This window comes from Silene latifolia, chromosome 9 (genome assembly GCF_048544455.1).
Source record: "Silene latifolia isolate original U9 population chromosome 9, ASM4854445v1, whole genome shotgun sequence".
In the NCBI taxonomy this organism is placed as follows: Eukaryota; Viridiplantae; Streptophyta; class Magnoliopsida; order Caryophyllales; family Caryophyllaceae; genus Silene; species Silene latifolia.
Window position 1 is genome coordinate 44,930,004 of NC_133534.1, and position 15,479 is coordinate 44,945,482.

Sequence of the window (15,479 nt, forward strand, 5' to 3'; positions counted from 1 at the left end):
AATGTGTTTTTATTATGGTTTTGTCGGAAACCATGCGCAATCTCAATTGTCAATTGTCACTTGTGTAACACCCTTACACAAAATTGCATCAAAAACATTTTGCTTTACATCCTTAATCCTTCTGCAAGCACTTAAGGGTAATTAATATGGCTACTTAAATTTCGATTTTGAAACAATTCATCATACTCAAAGTATATGAAGTGTTATACATCATTTCCTATTTAATTGATTCGGCAGCGGAAGCGAATGGAATCAATCAAATATGTTCAACTTGATTGAACTAGTCATGAATCTTATAAACATAAGACTTCTTATTTGACGCTAATATCATGTAGATTTATCTCCATAAATCCGGATATTAAAGATGTACTATATTTCTCCAAAGTCTTAAATCATTCGTAATGATCAATATGTCATCTACATATAAGACTAATTAAAATTTCCGTAACTCCCACTAAACTCCATGTATAAACACAACTTCTCGACTTATCGAGAAAAGTTTTATAACATGATCAAAACATTGATTCCAACTCATTGATGTCCTACTTAATACCCTCTCTTAAGTTTCACATTATCTTAGAATTGCAAGAATCTACAAAACTCAAGACATGTATTGAATACATTCCTTCTAATTGAAGAAGTGGGTTTTAGATTCATTTGCTATATGTATATCATCATAATGAAACACAATCCCTAAGAAGATCCAAATATACTTAAGCATTTCAACTAGTGCAAAACCCTTTGCAACCAATCAAGCCTTTTATTTCAGATTTTCATGGCTCTAAGCCTTGTATTGAGTTGTGACTTAAACATTCTCATGTAAGTCATATGTCCATTACTTTTTAGAAGTAATCAACTTGAATCAAATGATTTCTTTGTAAGTTACAATCTATTTACTTTCTAAAAGTAACACTAATTCATCATCTTCAACGAGTGATGATTTTAACCTCCTAGTTTTTGAAGAAACAACGTCTTTCACAAAACGTCTCATGTAGCCAAGAAAGACCAGTTTCTTGCGACATAACATTCTTTGTGGCTCTTCAATAATTTCTCCCACTCTGTCTTCTAGAAATAAACTTGTATTTTAGAAAGACAGCTTCACGAGCCACAAACTTGTTGTACTCGTGATAATTGAAAGGGAAAAGTGAGCATTTGTTTCTTGTGTAAGCTTACAAACATGGTACATTACCATTTCATATCTCATATGGTTCGTTTAGATTTAGTGGAAAATAATTTAGACAAAAATGATAAATTCCCCAAAAGGATCAAGTAACTCAAGGTAACTTGATTGAAGTCCAAACCATATCGAATAGCGTTTGAATTCTTTATCCAACCACACATTATCCCTTAATGCGTGTTAAGAGAGATTAACCTGTGATACTATATCACATTTCATTTGGCTTATATCAAAGTCTTCACTTCGATAACCCCTATCACGACTAAATCGTGATTCCTTGAACTCTTTGAACTTCTTCAAAGATTTCTCTATTTACCTTATTAAGTGAACACATTAGCATCAACTTAAATCGTTGGTAAAAGAAAATGATCAACCTATTATGGATCAATGATTTACAACCTCGATCTCCTTTTAAAAGGCACAAGACATCTTGCTTTGAATACAAGATACGCATATACCATAAGATTAACAATCTAATGGTTTCAAGAGTACTCGATAACTCTTTGCGTTGACAATTCTAGAATTTAAGGTTTAATCCTGGGTTACCAATTTGAGTCTTACATCATCCACATGATATATCATTTAAGTTTGGTTTAGAATATAATCACCTTGATAATGGGATAGCCATACATCAAATCATGGTGTATAGGGTCACAAAAGTGAAACCTCTTTTGTATCTTAACAAGTTTATATTCTTATTTAGAGTTTATGCACTTAATAGTCATAATTAAGTACAACTATAAACCCAAAACTAGATTGAGTACACAATTACTCTATCTCTCGACATTATTGTTGCTAGTCGTCATATTCTAATCATCTTATGTGTCGAATACAATGATGTAAACCTCCACTGGTTTCTAATATTGACGAAGTAGTACTAGCAAAATTTATGTTTAATCAAATAAACATTTAAAGAAGAAGGTCTCATTAGATGTCCCACAACTAACTTGTTGATTCTTCAATAATTTTTCAATAATTTGGGGTAGTTTCCTTTCTAGTGTCCAACATTTAAGACAATGGAAACTTTATCGGTCGGGATTGATAGGTTGAGTATCGCTATTCTCAACAACTTTACTTTTAACATTACCTTGTATCAATTCCATTATAATCTTTACTTCTTGAACCTCGTCCTTTTCTTAACGGTTTAAGAGAATGCTCCCACTCATTTCAAAGAATTTTTACTTAGAGAAGCAAAGTTGAATCTTATGAAGACTACTCTTCAATTCAATCGTTTTAGTCTTTAAAACTTTCATTGAAGTGGTTGCGTTATTTTGGTCAATTACGAATTCTGACAAATCTAATTACCAAAACAATTTATCGCTTCAAGGTACTTAATTCAATTAAGTATATGAAAAACAATTCATTGTAAGTAGATGTGTTAGTCAAGAATCAAAAACCTATTTGATAATGAATAACTTTAATCTATACTCTTTACAAGAGATCCTTACAATGGATAATACGAGGTTTTTAGAAGAAAAATTCAAATTTTGTCTTTAGTTACGATGTTTTAATGGAGATTTGAACTAAAAACGAAATGATATTGTATATGAATTGTGGTAAAGAAATAGAACAATATGATAACGGAATAATGAAAACAAAACATTCATCGTTATAATAATACTTGTAGATAACAAGTAAAACATTTACATAGTGACCTCTACCCAACTATGATAAATGATTCCGAGATCCAAATTCATATTAACTTGGGCACGGGATAGCCGATGAAACCCTTATCAATATAACTCGGTGGACTAACTCTTTAATCGATTCTAGTTTTAGAATTCTTGGTAGATAAAATTACTCTAATATTTATCTATAGCCCGGAACACATGCGACTACGGTCACGAATACTTCCGTTGAGCTCAATCCAAATTTCGAATAAATGTGTCCATGATCCAAATTCACATCAACTTGGGCACGGGATAGCCGATGAAACCCTCATCAACACGAATTCGGTGGATAGACATTTATCACCCACTTCCCCTACGTAACAAGGTTTGTACCCGGGATAGCTGAGTGCACTCCCTCGCGAAATAGGTTTTCATGGTTTCTACTTTTTGGTAAGGCTATGTCTCAATTGTTTATTTTTAGCGAGAGGTCATGTCAATTTATTATCTATCACGTTTTAAGTGAACTAAAGCGGTGAACTACGATAATTCTAATTGACACGGTCGAAAAAACTCGATTAAAATGACAATGCATGTTTTAGTTATGGCGATTTAGCGATGCATGCGACATATAGATAAAATGCAAAGCATAAATTAAATTCTAGTATGGCCTTCCTAAAATAGAAAATCTAATTAATTATTACATATTCGGAAACCAACTCCATTGGTCCCTTGAACTTCGGTTCTTAGCACGCATCTCGAGGTAACACCGTCTTTACGTATCACCTTCTTGAGTGACACCGTCTTCAAGGAACTCCGGAATAAATAAATTACATAACAAATTACATAATTTCCTATTATACATTTGTAATTAAAATAAAATAAATCTATTAAATTACAAAACGGTGATACGAGATCACAATAAATTACAACCGAATCGATATTCCCATACATTTCGGGTAATACCAATTAAAAACTAAGGCCATACTAAGTAAAATTACATAATTCAAAAATTACATAAAATAAAATTATGACAATCATAAATAAAATGCAGCATTATAATATGTATGAACATGCCCAATTTTATGCTAAATCGCCTTTAAGGAGCCAATATCGTATATTAAATGGTTTTTACGGATTTGCGTGATTCAACCTTATAAAATCACAATAAATTACATAAATTCATATATATGCACAAGTTAATTACTCTAACCTCTTAGGACTCAAAATTAGTCTCCACTAACTATTTGACTATAATTAACTCATATTTCTTAAAATTGTTCATTAATGGACTCAAAATTACAATAAAATGCCATAAACTTTAAATAAATCACAACAATTTCAAATAAATTTAAAATTTGAAATTTAAACTCATGAATATTCTGGAAAAATACCATGACACTCATAATGTTCAAAAACTTAGGTTAAAATTTCGAAATTTATCGGGAAAAACAATGTTGCGGTTAATCGGATTTATCAATTAAAATCATAAAAACATGCGAAAATTATATTCATCAACTTTTCAATTTTAGATCTGAAAAAAATAATAAAATGATAAAATACAACATGTGACGTTTTTCCTTAATCATGAAGTATGTTTTAGCAATTATTCACTAATTAAGTCACTATTTATGCTATTTTTCATCAAAAATTCATAAATCATGCATGAAGACTTCATTATAGCCTATTATTTTACACACATCTTGTAAAATTGCATGTGACAACATACTAAATTTCTATGACCAGATTCGAAATTTATCTCATATTAACCTATTTTTCATTTAAATTCGATTTTTATCATGAAAAATCCATATTTCGAGCATAAAAACTCCAAAAATTCTAAAAATTTTCATATCATCTAAAAATAATATATGTGAAAACATATCCAAAAACAACTGGAAAATACAAAGTTTAGCTAATTTTCGTCCAAAAATGACATTTTTATCATAAAATCACATTTTTAATGCCATTATTGTATAAAATGAACAATAAAAATCCATAAACTAACCAAAAAATCTTAAATACATTTTAGGACCAGAAAATTTAACATGCATAATAAATTTCGTGATATATCATAATAAACACAAATTTATAAGTTTTATATGTTAATCGTATAACTCGGAAAAACTATAACCGATTTGCATGCAAACAACCTTGGGCTCTTGATACCGCTTATTAGAAATCTATATCTCATTATACAACATATTCTTATATGTTACAAATTAATTTAGTCATAAAATTAATTTAAATCTTATGCATGCAAACTAAATAAGAAGAGATAAGAAAATCAATTTCTCACCATTTAAATTTCGGTCAAATGGGCACCAACAAGATCTCCTTCTTGTTAGTTCTTGAGCTTTCCAATATTGGATGAACATTCATGACTTCAAAATAGAAGCCCTCCAATTAGTAGCACCCAAGACTATCCCTTAATCTCACAAACTAATATGTACTAGATATTTGTAATGTGGTTTACCTTAAAATTGATTACTAATACTCATATACTACTACTAGTATTATTAGTTATTGATTCATACAAATTAGATTCATCATACTTGATTTTATGATGAACAAGAGAGAGAAGTTTATGTTTTTCTTAAAACATGAGAGAAATAGAAAAAAAATAAGAGAAAAACTCTCTAAAAAACCCCCCACAAAACCGGTGGCCTCTTATGGTTTTTTAGACCATAATTATTTTTCTTTTTGTCTTCACAAGACAAATGTGTAAGCCTTTGTCCATAGTCATGTCACTATCAAGCATATTGGACAAATGAATAAGACAAATGGAAAAAGACAAAACTTCTCACAATGCCCATCATTTTTGTCAATTGTACAATTGTATGGCATGTGACATGTGACATGTCTTATGTCATGTTTTAATTTAAAATGAATATTTAACAAATTAAATATCATTTACAAATTAAATAAATCACATTTAACAAATTGATTAGTAATACAAAATTACTTTCACATAAAATGGTCATTTAATTACTAGTTAGTATAATTCACAACATCTTGTAATTATAACTAACTTATCATTCTCATCTCGCGTGTTTCGCAAACACCGATTAATTTTAGTAATATAACTTCTTAAATTACTAAATAAAATCTTATTTAATCACATTATAATAAGATGTCATTTTCTCTCTTATGATAATAATTTGTTCAATTTTAAGGAATTAATTAATCTGTATCGACATACAATTAATTAACCTTTTCAATTAAGGGAATCGTCCTTTACACGACCTCAAGGGATCAACTGATCACCACCGTCGCACGACAGTAATGTCAAACTCTAGCCAGCCAATCATTACCGATATGTGTGGACCAGTTAACTATATATGTAATGTATCATCCCTTTCGTATTCTTGGTATGAGATTTAAATATGTGATCAATATGATCAACAATTGTGATCGCATTATTGTCGGGGACACTTACTCCAACAATTATGTCCCTCGAGAGTCTGGCCAGTCTTAGACATGGGTTCACGGTTATGTGTCCCGCCGTAGGGTTATTTTGGTGCCAGGTTATTGACACCAAGGTTTAGGGTTTCAGGTTATTGGCCCTAGACGGTGCTCGTTCTTGTCTCGTGTTATTTTATGTATTTATGGTCCAAGATTTGGATGTGTTTACCACTCGTATATTATCATTACTCATTTCATATGTCATTCAAGTAAATTGGTGTTATTTCTTTTTTTATTATGACCACCTTCTTTTACCGTATTTCATATACTCATGTAAGTGACATGAAACTTGTAAGTTGTTACACATTTTAATTAATCATGTGGTATCATTATTACTCACTCATTTGTGATTATATACCTTGATATTTAATTTCCATGAAGTTCACATGTTTTCATATTTTGAATGGATTATATGTTGTCTCTTATTATTTGCTCATAATTGTTTCTTGATTTTTCTTAAGTCATGGCTGGGAGGACTCCTAGTTACTCCCCACTGACGGTGGTTGTTGATATTTTTTTTTCAGGTTGATGTGCTTCTTGGTCATGGATGGGTTTTGAGAGAGAGATAATAAATAATAATTATGATGTTTAGTAATCGAACCTTGTTTTATTTTGGACGGGTTTTCATTCCCGAGAGTAGTTGTATGCGTAGTTAATTATTACTTTATATATTTCGGTAGCATCCGTATTTATCGTCATGGTGTTTCCGCCACCATGGACTTTAATTAATATAAAATGCAATATTTATCTAGCTTATTTGTATTATTAAATCCGGGGGTGTTACAAGCCTGAAGCTCCATGTAATACTACGGTTTTCTATGTCTATGGGTACTCTATCGAGTGGGTCTTACTCTGTCGAGTAAGTATGTTTTTATACGAAACAGTAGTCTGTGATGGATACTCGATCGAGTACGTGTGGCACTCGATCGAGTAAGGGGCACTCGATCGAGTAAGTCACTTACTCGATCGAGTAAGTGAGTCTTACGGGTTATTTTAGCCAGGTTTTGTTAATAACGCGTGATTACCATAAAAGGATTTCGTCATCTTTCTTAATCAGTTTTCACTTTTCTAAAACCTTTCAAGAGAGAAAAAGAGTTACGTTGTTCTCATTCTTCGCGTTGTTAGCAAATCCTAAGGGCTAGAGTCGTCGGATCTTTATGTTCTTTACGCCGTTGAGACCGTTGAATTGTGGGTAAGATCCTAGTATAGTTTTTTAGATCGTTTCATTGATTTTAGTTGAAACCCTAATTGGGTAATTTGGGGGTTTTGGGGAGTATCGTTGATGTTAGATTGTGATTGTATGATTGTGTATTTATAGGAGGTGATTTCGTTGAAGAACGATTATGATTAGCTGATTGTGACGATCTTGGTGATTTCTTTCCAGGTAGGGTTTCCCTACTCAGTATTGGTTACATAAGTAATGTTGGTGATTGTCGTTGTTGTTGTGGATTCTTTATCGTATTGGCATTGGTTTTGGTAATTGTTGTTTGTATAAGATGATTTATTGATAACTATCTGTGATCTTCGGGGTGCATCCCTGGCTGAGTGGAGTCACTTGCGGGAGTGGCTTCACGCCCTTGATTCACCTTCTGTGGAACCCGCCACAGAAGAGATGTGCACATTAATGAACATGGGTTTATCGCTCGGATGAGATGAGCGGGGCTTAGGTGGGAACGGCTGCGGTCCCCCACTGGCGGCGAGAAGTACTTGTTGCGATGGGTACTCTGGCAGGGCTACACACTTCAGTGTGTAGTCAGGTGTGTGGAGATGAGATGGAGTTGTGCTGATTGAGTTGTGCTGATTGAGTTGTTTGTAATGTTGTTTTATTGCAGCTGTGTGGTTTTGTGTAATTAGTACTGACCCCGTTTAAATGTTTTAAAAATTGTGGTGATCCATTCGGGGGTGGTGAGCAGTTGTCTAGCATGTATACTATGGATGCGCGCGGGATTAGCTGGGGATGGAGTTGCCACGAGTCTGATAGTAGTCTTCCGCTGTGTTGTTTTTATACTTTTGTTACTTCAGCTGTAGTTTGGTTGTAGAACACTTGTACTTTACTTTACAGTTGGTTTTGTTATGTAATCACTTAAACTTATTTATTAAAGTACGTTCTTTTATGGTCTATTTGATATACATTGCATCGGGTAACCGAGATGGTAGCACTTCCATGCCTTAAGTGGTCCTGGTAAGGCACTTGGAGTATGGGGGTGTTACACTCCACTTGTCAACTCACTGGACTGAAGCTCCACACCACCCTCGTCCTGGGCTGCTAACTCCCGCATCAGGCTTTTGTGCATAACATTAACCACAGAAAGATTCCTCCTTGTTGTCATCCAATTATGGACGCGGACCTATACAAAATTCAAGAATGTCAGCAAATGGTTATAAATGGTCACATACTGACCTAACTGATAAACATTACAGAGAAATCTATAAACAATATGGTAGCCAATTTGGAAAAGGTTTAGAGACCAGCGTACATCATAGAATGAGGCCTGCAATTCCTCATCACTCGGAACTCCGTCTGGCAGTGGGACGTGGACAAATCGCAGTGGAGGGTTCCTTGAAGCTGGTTCGTGCTCAGTTGGCCTAAGGTAAAGCCTTTTTACTTGGTGCCTTGATACTGGATACGTCTGAAGCTCCCAAATACCAATGCCAAACCCGCGATGATGGGGGTATGCTGCTACTTCCTGGGCCATTCTTTGCTTCAACCGCTCGTACGTCCAATGTTGCAGTAGTGGTAGACTAGTCAACTCTGGCACACCCCACCACGTCAAGCGGTGGAAGTACATCAGCTGCAGGAACATCAGACAACCGCCGACGTTCTTGGTGTCGTGTGTCCTCCACGAATCCACTGTTGCGTTCAGACGGTGTAGCACCAATGAACACCGATCCAATTGAGCAATGGCATCAACATCCTCTACAGTTTTGACCAAGTGAAAGTCGATACGGTTGAGCACAGTAGGTGCCAAGAATGTCCCCATAGCAAACACCACAAACATCTTTTTGAAATCAACCCCTCCATCAGGCAGCCCCAACATCTCTTGTCTAACACTCTCCAATGACAACTCATCGTTTTTGGATAGCTTGAAACGTTCACGCCAAATTTTGGCCAAAACCTGATCGGTCTTCGCATCTATTTTTTTGTCAGTGAAGGTAACATGAAGGCATCATAGACATCGTGCTTCGTTAGAACAAATTGGATGTGCCTGTTAAAGAGAAACATCCGGGAGCTAGGATCATATTTACGGAGCAACCAATCAACCATTTGATGATAAAAAGCATGTGTTTTCAGCTCCAGTAGGCCACCAAAGCCGATGTCTTCCACATCCTTCTTTTGAGACTCCGTTAACACAGCAATTAACAACTGTCTCGGTTATCCATGGCCATCCACCTCCTTCTTTTTCCTACGATAAATAATTTTAGCACCATATGTTAATATGACACATACAAAAATACACCAAATATCCCCAACTTTGTCACACATTTTAAACAATTTTCGTAATATTGTAACCTACATACTTTCTTAATCAAAATGAGAACATTAAAAGATCAAGTCACATACCAAAATGACAACAAATTTACCCCACTTTGTCACTCTTTAAATTACACTACAAATAACTCAAAATTGGTTACCCAATAAGTCAAGACACATACAAAAATACACCAAATTTCCCCAAACTTGCCACCATTTTGAACAATTTTGTTAATATTGTAACCTACATACGCTCTTAAAAAAATGAGAACATTAAAAGAGCAAGACACATACCAAAATGTCAACAAATTTACCCCACTTTGTCACCCTTTCAATTACACTACAATTAACTCAAAATTGGTTACCCAATAAGTCAAGACACATACAAAAACACACCAAATTTCCCCAAACGTGTCACCATTTTGAACAATTTTGTTAATATTGTAACCTACATACGCTCTTAAAAAAAATGAGAACATTAAAAGAGCAAGACACATACCAAAATGTCAACAAATTTACCCCACTTTGTCACCCTTTCAATTACACTACAATTAACTCAAAATTGGTTACCCAATAAGTCAAGACACATACAAAAATACACCAAATTTCCCCAAACTTGTCACCATTTTGAACAATTTTGTTAATATTGTAACCTACATACTCTCTTAAAAAAAATGAGAACATTAAAAGAGCAAGCCACATATCAAAATGTCAACAAATTTACCCCACTTTGTCACCCTTTAAATTACACTACAATTAACTCAAAATTGAACACTCAATAAGTCAAGACACATACAAAAATACACCAAATTTCCCAAACTTGTCACCATTTTCAACACTTTTGTTAATATTGTAACCTACATACTCTCTTAACAAAAATGACAACATTAAAAGAGTAAGACACATACCAAAATGTCAACAAATTTACCCCACTTTGACACCCTTTAAATCACACTACAATTAACTCAAAATTGGTTACCCAATAAGTTAAGACACATTTAAAAATGCACCAAATTTCTCCAAATTTGTCACCATTTGAAAATTTTTTGTTAATATTATAACCTAGATACTTTCTTAACAAAAATGAGAACATTAAAAGAGCAAGACACATACAAAAATGACACCAAATTTATCAGATGTTGTCACCCTTTAAATTACATTACAATTAACTCAAAATTGGTTCCCCAATAAGTCAAGACACATACAAAAAATACATCAAATTTACCCCACTTTGTCATCATTTTAATACTATTTGGTGGCCATTTAATCAACACAGCAATGGACCCGAATCTGGTTACAAATAACACTACCTACATACCAATTTCATTAACAAAACTTTACTAATAAACAAGAAGATTCAGCTCATAGAAGATTCACAGCTAAGCTGACTCACTTTGACACCACCATAGAAGATTCAGCTCCTTTTCGTTTCTTTGATCCTTCACCAACCTTCCGCTGAACCATTTTCAAGGCCTTTGGTTCTAGTGAACGATCTGCAAAATTAAAACAAATTAGTGTACAAAATGTCAACAAGATAACTGAATTTGTAATTACTTCAGTCCCATAACATTCACACTAAAAATGGTCACAGAAAACTCATACCAAAACATAGATAATATCACCATTTTCACAAACAATGGTTACATCTTTTTTAATAAAGATCTACTCTAACCATGTCAATAACTTGTTACCTTTTTATTTGTATTTGTTATTATTTTCAAATATAACATGTAACCAGTTCAGCAACAATGTAAACAATATCGACAAATACACAAAAAATGTCAACAAATTACGAATCCACCAACAAAACGGGTTTACCTTTTGTTACCTCCGTTGGCTTTGCAACAACTTTCTTTTTCAGCACGCTTTTCCCAACATTTACCGCTATCTTCACAGCAGCATCAACAACGTCTATATTTGTGGAACAAAAATGAGAGTATTAGGATCATGACAAAATATCAGCAACACCAAAAAAAACAACCCGATAAATAGAGAACTTGCCTATTTTAACGTCCTCCCCTTCCTCTACATCTGTCTCAATATCGTCTTCCTCCTAATCTGCTTCGTTCTCTTCCTCCACTGCCTTTCCCTTGCCCTTGCTTTTGGCACTCCCTAAACTGAATGTCACCTTCTTCTTCCTATCTTTAGTCAGACCTATTGCCTATTCATCTGTTCCCTCGTCAGCCACATCAGTCTCCTCGACTTCATCCTCCACTGCCTTACCTTTTCCTTTCCCTTTCCACGACACTCCAGCCACAACTTTTTTCCTTCCTCGAGCAGTTGAAGTTTTCGACGGGTCGGACTCTACAGTTTCTTAAACAAAATGAGAACACAAACAACATTGACAAACAATCGGACAACTTCAAGACACAAAAAACAAATACATATAATAAAACCACCATAATCAAACAATTTGTCCACATGGATCATTTGCATGTCTCCATTATTAAACCACAAAACTATAATAAAAACCATTAAGCAAGGAAATTAAAAGAAAATCAATGGAAATACATACCTCCACCGACATCATCACCCGCCTTTGTGGCTCTTGTGTTTTTCTTAACTGGTTGTCGTTTTGTTACCATTTTTGTTGATAATGTTTTGTAATTTGTTTGCTGTTTATGAAGGATCGGAATGAGAAAGAGGCATATGAAAGATTTTTTAAGAGAAATTTGAAAGGGGAGAGAGAAGGAGAGAAGATGATACGGATGAATATGAAATTTTTTTAGAGAAATTAGGTTAACATTAGACGATTTGTGGTAAATAACTTACATTGGGAAGGGATCTTTAATATTTGTTTAATGCCAACCAATCCCCTCAGGCACAGTAACAGTCAACATTTACTGTTGAGCACAGTACGGGTTGTCTACCCATTTAGAACTTAAACGGCACTATCCAACCCGTCGCAAGCTTGCGACGGGTATCTTCGTCACAAGCAAGACGGATTGATACATATAAGGGTAGAGGTAAAGATTGGATGTATTCATGTATACATTATTGTAACTTGTAATACACGGTAATTAGTGGTGTTTGAATATATGAGCCTATTGGAAAGACAAGCAAATTTTAATTACAATGGAGATATTTGGAAAGACAACAGTTTTGGTTCGACTTTATTAAATAAAAATATGCTTTTATTTTCTTCCATTAAAATTTATTTAAAACAATTAATATACACAAATAAATTAAAAATTTATTATCTTATATTTTTAATGGTCTGGGTGGGTTGGCCCATTTGGAAAAACAATTAACCATTTTCTAAAGGTAAGAAAATTAGATTGGGCCTATTTATTTAATTGGGCCGGGCTTATCCAGCCCACAGCCCACTTTTTTGAAAATTTTGTGTCCAAGCCCGCTAAAAATAAGGGCCGGATGGATCAGGTTATTGGGCGGTATGACCCATGAACAGCTTTAGACAAAGCTAATCTAACCATTTTCTAAAGGTAAGAAAATTAGATTGAGTCTTTACGATAAGCCAACCTATTTTATCATTTTGAATGATATAGCCACATAAACAGAATGACTAGAATGAATCCAGGCAAACTTGACTCATACCGTGTTTGTCAAGTCTAGCCTAATAAAGTTTTGAAGTAGCATATGTTCTCATTAAAATTACCATACAAATCCCAGTGGCCTGATACTTTAAAGCACTTGCTTATGACAGTGCAACAAGAGAACGAATACATGAAACTTCATCCGATGACATAAAGAAACTTCATCTGAAATTGATCCGAACTGAATGACCCGGCCTGGTTGACCCGTTTGCCTGCCTACCTAGTCTAGAGACCTTCATATATAGACTCCAGTCCATGATCATTTAACAAGTTGGTCAAATTCCTTTTTCTAGCATTGTTATAATACTAGTCTTGTTAGAGATATAGCCTGGTTAGCCCAAAGTGTAATATCTTCGGGCAGAACTCTTCGATCATCTAGTAGAATGTTGTGTGGTTTGATGTCAAAAAGCAAAATCCGAGCATTACAGCTTAGGTGAAAGGAGACAATCCATTATGATTTACTCGTGCTGGATATTCACCATCAATCATTAGATACATTACGATTTACTCAAAAATTCATTCCGATTAAGAGTTGCATTAAATGGCTACTTGACATTTTTATAGTCACATATTATATGTATAATACACGAAGATATGGTACAATTAGAAAAGTATCGGCTTTCTGTATTTCTCAATCACTGATTTCAGTGAAAGTTCCAGAAGTATCTAAGACCACTCTTGGAGGTGAAAAGAGATTTCGCCTAGGCGGCATGTCTATCGACTCCAGGCGCCCTTGTAGCATATCCACCACACGACTTATTGATGGACGATCTGATGGATAAGTCTGAATACACCATAAGCTTACCAAAATCATCTTCCTTTGTACGGCTTTTTCTTCAGCATTTGTAGTTCCTTCAAATGGAGATTCACACTCAACTTCAAGTCTATCGTATATCCACTCCGGAAAATCCAGTTGACTGCTTCTTTGTTGATCAGCTGACAAATTTTTCCGGCCACAAACCATATCTAAAACCATCATTCCGAAGCTATAAACATCGGATTTATGGGAAACTCCCCCAATAGTCCTACAAAAGACTTCAGGGGCTATATAACCGTCCCTCTCGCTTCCATCATTGATATGGTACTTACTTGTAAGGGACATAGTCTGGCAAGCCCAAAGTCCGAAATCTTTGGGCAGAACTTTTCATCCAATAGAATATTGTGAGGTTTAATATCAAAGTGCAAAATCCGAGCGTTACAACCTCGGTGTAAGTAGTCAAGTCCTCTTGCGATACCTATGGCGATATTATATAGTGTTTCCCAAGATAAAGGCCGATTGATAGCACTTGCACCATGAAAAGTGAACTTTTCAAGAGAGCCATTTGGTAAATATTCATATATCAAGGCTCTTTTGTTACCCTCAATGCAAAATCCTAAAAGAGCAACAATATTGACATGATTAGTTCTACTGATGCTAGCTACCTCATTGAGGAAGTCCTCCCCGTCTCCCTTGGATTGTTTCAACACCTTCACCGCGATAAGACGCCCGTTCAATAGCTTGCCTTTGTACACAATAGCATAACCACCTTCACCAAGTTTGTCTTTGAAACCATTGGTCATTTTCTTTATATTTGCATATGTATGCCTTGTTAAAGCCAAGGAACCATAAATTTGTAAGAAGGCATTAACATTTGGGCACTTTGTTGCCTTTGACTTCCACAGAATGCTAAATTTCTTGGTTGATCTCCATTTTTTTAGACAACAAAGTGTAACCGTGGTTGCTGCAAAAAAAGCTGTAGAAAATAATTTTTTATTAAAATTGCTAGATAAATTTATGAACTAGTGGAGGATGTTTATCTTGAAACACAAATTAACAGACAATTTTTACATGTTCTTAATTAAACTTTGTGAAATTATTATTATATATTCCAATTTTTTCTCTCTCTCTCATGTTTAGCCTCGATTTGTTATCTTCTCATACAGTCATACAAATCTTGACTTTGCGGCATTCACTTTGTTTTTCACTCTAACATCATCTCACCGCCTAAATAAACCTCATAGGTTGGATTTCATGGTCTTCACCCTTCTGCTTCTTAACTTGAATTTGGATTTCATAAACTAAAAAATTGTCCTATATTATTCATTATCTTTTAATAGTCTAAATATTTGGGGTTTTCTCTACCTTTGTTGGCGAATAAGTGCAAATCCCCTATATACTAAATGAATAGGAAAAGCTTCACATTTTCCTGCCTAAAAACACCTTT

At 34.4% G+C, this 15,479-nt stretch overlaps 1 pseudogene; it reads right to left on the reverse strand.

Annotated features, from left to right (window-relative positions):
- Window positions 1-13,590: 13,590 nt before the first annotated feature.
- LOC141599682 (LEAF RUST 10 DISEASE-RESISTANCE LOCUS RECEPTOR-LIKE PROTEIN KINASE-like 2.5) lies at window positions 13,591-14,927 on the reverse strand (annotated as a pseudogene).
- Window positions 14,928-15,479: the final 552 nt, after the last annotated feature.